We start from the raw sequence: 7,081 nt of genomic DNA, 5'->3' as shown, positions 1-7,081 counted from the left end.
CTCGTTACAGTAGTGAAAATTATTTTACTATTATGTAGTATTTCGTGTAATATGAGCTTTGTTGACATTTTTCAATAATTTATTGTGAACCAAAATGTATCACACTTCTGTCATTTTTGTCATGTGGCATATAATTGACCCCATTGTTTTGTGTAGCAGAGAAGTTTTGAATTATTTGTATTTGCCTCAATAACAAATTTCATTCTTTCTTCCTTCTGACTCTAACTCCCTTCTTCTACCAAGTTTTTGTCTGCCTTATCTTGAGTTTTTTTATGTAGTTCTATGCCATATAACTTTCACTTTCTCTGTTTTTTTTTGTAGCTGAAAATGGGACGTCACTCTCAGAATCACAAGCGTCAAAAGAGAAGAAGCCAGAAAAATAAAAAGAAATTGAAATTAGCTCAGACTTCAATTTGAAACACATGGGAGGACTCAGTTGGCCAGATTTCCACATCTCCAACAAGTTCTACATCCTCCGAATCTGAAGAAGATTCAATAGAGTCTTTTTGGAATGATGTTCAAAGACAAATATCATCTAAGGAATATAGTGACCCCCACCCCACAATTATAACCGAAAAGGACACTATTGTAGAAGTTTTGGTGGCTAATGAAGCTCATGATTTTACAAATGTCAACAGGGTGAACTTTTAAAAGCATTTGTTCAAAAGTATATTGATTGAGATAAAAGAAAAGACAAACTGATCGAATTCCTTCGTGATGAAATTGAATATATGGAATCAAATTATCTAAGAGACCAGCTGAACTCCAACATATTAAAGATCAGTCTATGGAAAAAGTAGAATGTGTTAGGAAGTTTTGGCGGAACAAAATCTATGAGCAAACAAGTCGTGGTGGAAAAATGGTGATGGCTTCCTTACGGAAAGATCTCATAAATACATCTCTTTACTAAAACTATTATAATTATTACCTTACTATTACCTAGTTTATTCATTAATAATTAACAATTCATTTATAATAATAGGCTATTTTAACACTTCCATGATAGAGATGAAGCCCATGCAGTTCTCAGAGAGTATACCAGTGGTGGTCTGAATGGAAACATTCAGAGAAACTTGGAATGGTGCCACTAAGGGAATGTCTTGAACACTCATGAAGCACTAAATTGGAGAACTATTGTGAATGCTACAAGTTGAGGCTGTGCTGATGGTACACATTGAACTCGTAAATGATCAATAGTGTCATTCGTGTCCACATCAGCTAGCTCCCAGGAATAAATAACACTCAATAATTAAAATAAGTTTAAAATTTACTGCAATACTTATAAGCTCAAGCATTGCTTCCATTGTAGTTATTGACATCTTAGAATACTTGTTTCTGGCAATAGATCTCATTTTGAGTACGGAAAGGGGTGTGTGTAACCCATTGAACGAAAGGAATTGTATTCCCCATTACCAACAAAAAAGAAGGCAATACACTTTCATCAATTTTATATACAATGTACCTGCTACTTTCATATTTCGCTCATTCATCTCAAAAATAATCTTGCTAATAAAGGTACGAGCTTCCTAAGCTGTCAAACTCTGATAAGGAACACAAGACACAGGCAAAGCATAAGGTCTACATAATCTTTCACTAGGACTGATCATTGTGAGAAGAATATGTGGCCTTTTTCCGCTGATGCCTAGTGACTTCTCGAATGAACTGAAGCAAACTCTCCTGCAGCTTAACTAGTTTACTAGCTGTGTTATTTTTGATGCAAAAATTTGCTTTATTATTTTTTGGAAATTCTAAGAGATATACAACTTCTGCATAAATCTGCCGTCCCAGAGATATCAATTGACCTAGTCCATCTACTGTCCAAGATAGAGAAAAAAAACTCCTTGTCACCTACATTTTCAAGAGCTACCCAAAGAATAAACAAAGGTAAAATAATTATAGTAGGGTCACACTGAATTTGATCAGCTTATTATAAATGCAGTAGTTGTCATACGAAAGTGGCTGTTAATTGTCACATAAGTGTTTGTTTATAATAGCTTACCCACAATGAATATAATTATGATACATTTTATTATAAATTATTATTTTTTTAAATACAGTAAATTCAAGTAATATAATTAGTCAGGTGTATTCATAATTGTCATTACCAACCACAGGATCATTTGGAGAGGTAGGATTGAAGTGATGCCTTCGCTAGAGGCTTTATAACGATCGGACCCATCACTGGACTCACTACTAACATTAGCAAGAAATTCAGGTGTACAAAATGGTTCCCTTCCATCAAAACAGTTATTCTTACTCAGCAGAAGGTCCCAACTTCATCTGTGAATGTTAATAAGTCAGGCCCATCGCTCCAGAGTATAAAATTATTGTTTTCTTTTATGGTACATACACAAATCCTAGGCTTAAACAAAGTGAACTAAAAGATATGGTTCATTATAGCTACCTGTTAGTTTATATCGTTCTTTTCATTTCCATTTGTATATGCAGCCAAAAAGAGTCCAATAGGTTAGCTATACTCATCTTTTCATGCCTTTTTAGTTATATCTCACCCCATGCCTTTTTTCCTGCTAATATCTCTTGTTCTTGGTGGTCCATGTGGTGTACTGTTGGTCGCCATTTTGTTTTATACGCCTACGTGGTCACCGCGAGTGGGCGGCATTAATGGCGTCAAGTGCTCTCTAAGAGCCCAAGTGCTTTGATTTCTTTTCCCATTTTCTACAACTGCGCTCTAGTTGTATCATATATCAAAATACCAGCTCTTCAGAGAAAAATACAACAGCAAAAAACTGCTGCCTTTAGCATGTAAAATAAGAAAGTTATTGAAAATCCAAGTGAAAATCCACCATTTCCTTTTAACAACTCAAGAGCATTGATAATAGTAAATGTCTTCAGGAGAGGAACAAAGAAGATCATCGTCAACTTAGTCTTCACAAACCAACAGCTAAACCATCTATTAAAGACATGCCACTATTAGTATCTGACCAAGAAACATCTCACAAGGAGTAGATAATACATTCTCCTCCAACAGCTTCATCCCTACAACCTGTAGGGAGCCAAAAAGAGATGAAGTGGATGACACTCTCTCCACGAACACCATCTAAATAGGAATTTTTTGTAAAGAATGAAAAAAAGATTAAAGAAATGAATCACAGGTTGAGAGTCACTTAAACAAGAAGGTGCACTATAAAACCATTCACGCAACGTCATGAAATCGCTTCCGTCGATCACAGTATAAAAGGAGGTGCCCTGGGCACAATATGGCGGCCAGATTGAATGAAACTTGAAAATAACAAAATGGCTCCCGCACTGGCACTGTTCTTATCATGGCTAAATCACTAGCAAAACGCATTATTAAAACATTAAAATTAGCAAAGGTGAGAGAGTTAACCTACAAGCATACCTAGAAAGCCTAGCAAGGAGAGAAATGGTATAATTGACTTGAAGTAATAATTTTACATTATTATCAAATATTACATTGTATATTCTGAAAAATCTGCCAACAGCCTAAGAAACACGGTCAATGATGCTGTCAGGCAGGTAATAAGTGATAGTGGCAAGGGAATAGCCCTCACTACTACACAGAAAACCAGCCCAAGAACCACCACCACTGGGACCAGACAGCCCTGCCGACTACCATATATCAGCCACCATCATCAAGTATAAGTGGTTCCAGCAAAAGACCCCAACATGGTCTTCATTCAGATCCTAGTACTGGTAGCAGTTGTAACATTCAACGATCTACTGGAAGAAGTAAATACAAAAATATTATTCTAAATTTTTAAAAATATAAACATTATAGGGTTGAATAGATATTGGGATGGTAAGGAGCCTCCTGTATCTGTGTACCTCTTCCCAACTGTGCCCAGTGATGCCGACAAAAATATGGCAGTACTGTGATGGTAATATACCAGTACAAGAAAAATGCTAGTACGAGCCTAAAAATATTAATGCCACTATATGATTACTTTACATTGCAAATAATACTTCTGTATCTAGTGCCTAATAAACTTGAGTTACGATTACAGGACTCACAACTGGGATTGAATCAAAATTCAGCACAAATCACATGACGATCTAAAATTATGAATAGTTTTGATGATGTTGATAATAATAGTAATAATAATAATAATACTAACATAGAATACCTGTCTGTAACTGATCATCCTTTGGTCAACCATACCACACTAATACTAATGTATGTTTCCCAACAGCCGATCCTATATCTATGCACAAAATGGCTGCTCTTCGTCCCTGGCCTTCACCTATACCTTATTTATATATAATCACTAATTTAAACACATTATAACTACCTGAAGTATTGAGCATAGCAGAAGAACTACTAGTATCATGTGATAGAGCCTCAGAATGATTCTCTTTTTAAATCGGCGAGTAAATGAGACAGCAGTTCCAGTGCCTTCTTTTAGTGCCTAAAGACCCCTTAACTCGATCAAGCCTAACTAGAACTGGTCCTTGTCTTCTTTGAGAGTAAAATGGAAGTCCATTTGGTACCAAAACCCCTTTCTTCCTGCATTTTTCCTTGAAGAAGCAACACCATCTAGAGCCGACATTTTTACACGTGAATAAAACGGAAGCCACCATGCCCAGGGCCCCGCCTTTTATACCGCACCTTCTCGTTTAAAGTAAGATTAGTGTAATAATTATTATTTCAGCTATTGATTTGCCCAGTGTAATGATCAAATCGTACCATCACAGCCACTGGTAGATGAGGTGTGGTTTCGTTGTTGCAGATAGCTTTAACTGTTCCCATAGCTCCATTAACCAGTCCGACATCAACCAACAAGTTGCTATTTCACATCACTTTTGCTGTTCTTGCTAGCATCACAACTTGTTCCAAGCCACCCAGCATCATAAGAAGATGCACTGCTTGCATTAGCTCCAGTGTGTACTGCCTTGATGGTAGCAATAGGATAACCACACTCATGTAACATAGCGACATTGTGATCAACAACAGCTTTAACAGTAGGAAAAGCAGTAACAAATGAAGACTGGTCTTGTACTCTAGTTGAAGTTTGCTCCATGAGGTGGTTGCAGTCGTCCGTTGTTGTGTCTCCATTTCTGAGGTGTTGTAAAATGTCAAGACATCTGATTTGATCAGTATCTTGTCCAGATTGCCTCATTACTTGGGTCAGAGTAAATGCTATCTCATATTGACTGTATGCTCTGAACTCTTGGTCTGACAGATCTAAACGTGTGACAGAAGTGTATAGAGTAAGGTCCATCACTGATGGCAGCTGGCCAAAGTCTCAATATAATAAAACAGAGCATGCACCAAACAGAGCTTGTGACATGCTAGGAAATACTTGCTATCAATCATACCAAATGTCTTCCTCCCCACCATTGACATCTCATCAATGGTAAGGTATTTTGGTAGATGACAATTCATCTTGCATCTTTTGGAGATTACTTCCTTTCATTTCCTTGAAGTCACCTCTCATTGAAAAATGCAGGAGACTATGCAGTGTCCTTCCTTCAATGATAAATGTTGACACTTCTGTTGGTGCTGCTACTCTGACACTACCATGTAACAATAGCCTCAAGCAGTTGATTAGGTACGATTTACAAGTACCAGCAGTACTATTGATGATGATGTGGAGTGGTTCTTGACTGGTACTCTCAAAGTACTGCCTGACAGTGGTGTACACTACTAACTGTCTACTCTGAAGGTTGTCCGGAGTAGCAGAGGTGGTAAATGGAGTGTATCTGGTATTCTGTCTTCCTTGAGCAATGAAATGGGGAGCATTATCAATATCAGGGTATGATCTTGCTGCTTCTGCCCAATTATGCTCATCAGTAGTGTTACTTGGCTCAAGTTGACTGGTTCTTTCGCAGATCAACATCCATTCCTCTTGAGGTCTTTGTTGTTGATACTGTTGCTGTTCCTCTTCAGATGTTTCGTATAAGAAATGTATTAAATAAAGAGGATGCAATAAAAATTCACATTTAAAAAAATAATATTAATAATAAGAATAATAATAATAGGATAGCAAGAGGAGAACTAATGTAGCCATGGCATGGATTCATAATTAGAAGGCGTATGATATGGTGCCAGATTCATGGACAGAAGAGTGTTTGGGTGTTCAGCCAATGTAGTGACATTTATCAGTTCAAGTATCAAAAGTTGGCAATGCCAGTTAGAAGCTAGAGGAGAAGTGTTAGGAGATGTAAGAATAAGAAGAGAAATATTTCAGGGAGACTGTCTTTCACCATTGTTGTTTGTTATGTGTATGATACCACTGACAATGGTACTACGGGGCATGAAGGCTGGTTATGAGATGAAAGATGGGGGTGGGAATGTTAATCACTTATTGGTCATGGATGATCTGAAGCTATTTGGTAAGAACACATCTCAGATAGAGTCGTTGGTTGATACAGTTCAGTCTGTTAGCAGTGATATTGGAATGGAGTTTGGGGTGAGGAAATGTGGGGCATTAGTCTTAAAGAGAGGAGTAGTGGTTGAAAGTGAGGGTATTGTGCTACCAGACGGAGAAACAATGAAATCAGTGGATGAGGATAGGTATAAGTATCTTGGAATCTTGGAGAAGGATGGTCATACAGATGAAGGAGAAAGTTAAACATGAATATGTTAGGCAAGTCAGAGCTGTCTTAGGACCTAAGCTAAATGGAAGAAATAAAATTATGGGAATATATACATGGGCTATTATTGCGTTGTTGAGATATGATGCAGGGATTTTAGATTGGCGAAAGGTAGAATTGAGAAGCTTGGACCGAAAGACAAGAAAGTTGATGGCAATGTTTGGAGCATTACACCCAAAATGTGATGTGGACAAATTGCACTTGGCACGGAAGAGGAGGAGGGGACTAATGGGGTGTGAAAGATGTGTACAAGCTGAGGAGAATAGTTTAGGGTTGTATGTCAGGAATACTGTTGAGCCACTACTGATAGCTGCTGGTAGAGCTAAAATAGTTGATGTAGAGAGGAGTATTGAGACAAAATATTATAAAAGAATGTAAATGATGGAATCTAAAAACAGATGGAAAGACAAGAAAATGTATGGGCAATATTATAGGGAGATGAATGAGTGTGCTATTTTAATGGAACATGGCAATGGTTGAGGAAATGTGACTTGAAACCGGAGAC

The 7,081-nt window shown here is 37.3% G+C and overlaps 1 long non-coding RNA gene across 2 annotated transcripts; it reads right to left on the bottom strand.

The window, feature by feature from the left end:
• Positions 1 to 3,436: 3,436 nt before the first annotated feature.
• LOC109580396 (uncharacterized) lies at positions 3,437 to 4,300 on the bottom strand. Of its 2 annotated transcripts, none has more exons than XR_002184221.1 (3): positions 4,272 to 4,300; positions 3,946 to 4,035; positions 3,437 to 3,896 (listed from the first exon to the last, which is right to left on the bottom strand). It is a non-coding gene; the product is annotated as an uncharacterized LOC109580396 (long non-coding RNA). The 2 variants fall into 2 exon arrangements; XR_002184220.1 differs by lacking the exon at positions 4,272 to 4,300 and adding an exon at positions 4,107 to 4,207.
• Positions 4,301 to 7,081: the final 2,781 nt, after the last annotated feature.

Source organism: Amphimedon queenslandica, unplaced genomic scaffold, assembly GCF_000090795.2.
Source record: "Amphimedon queenslandica unplaced genomic scaffold, v1.1 AMPQUscaffold_13494, whole genome shotgun sequence".
NCBI lineage: Eukaryota > Metazoa > Porifera > Demospongiae > Haplosclerida > Niphatidae > Amphimedon > Amphimedon queenslandica.
The sequence above is the reverse complement of the archived record's forward strand: the minus strand, read 5'-3'. Positions and strand labels throughout refer to the sequence as shown.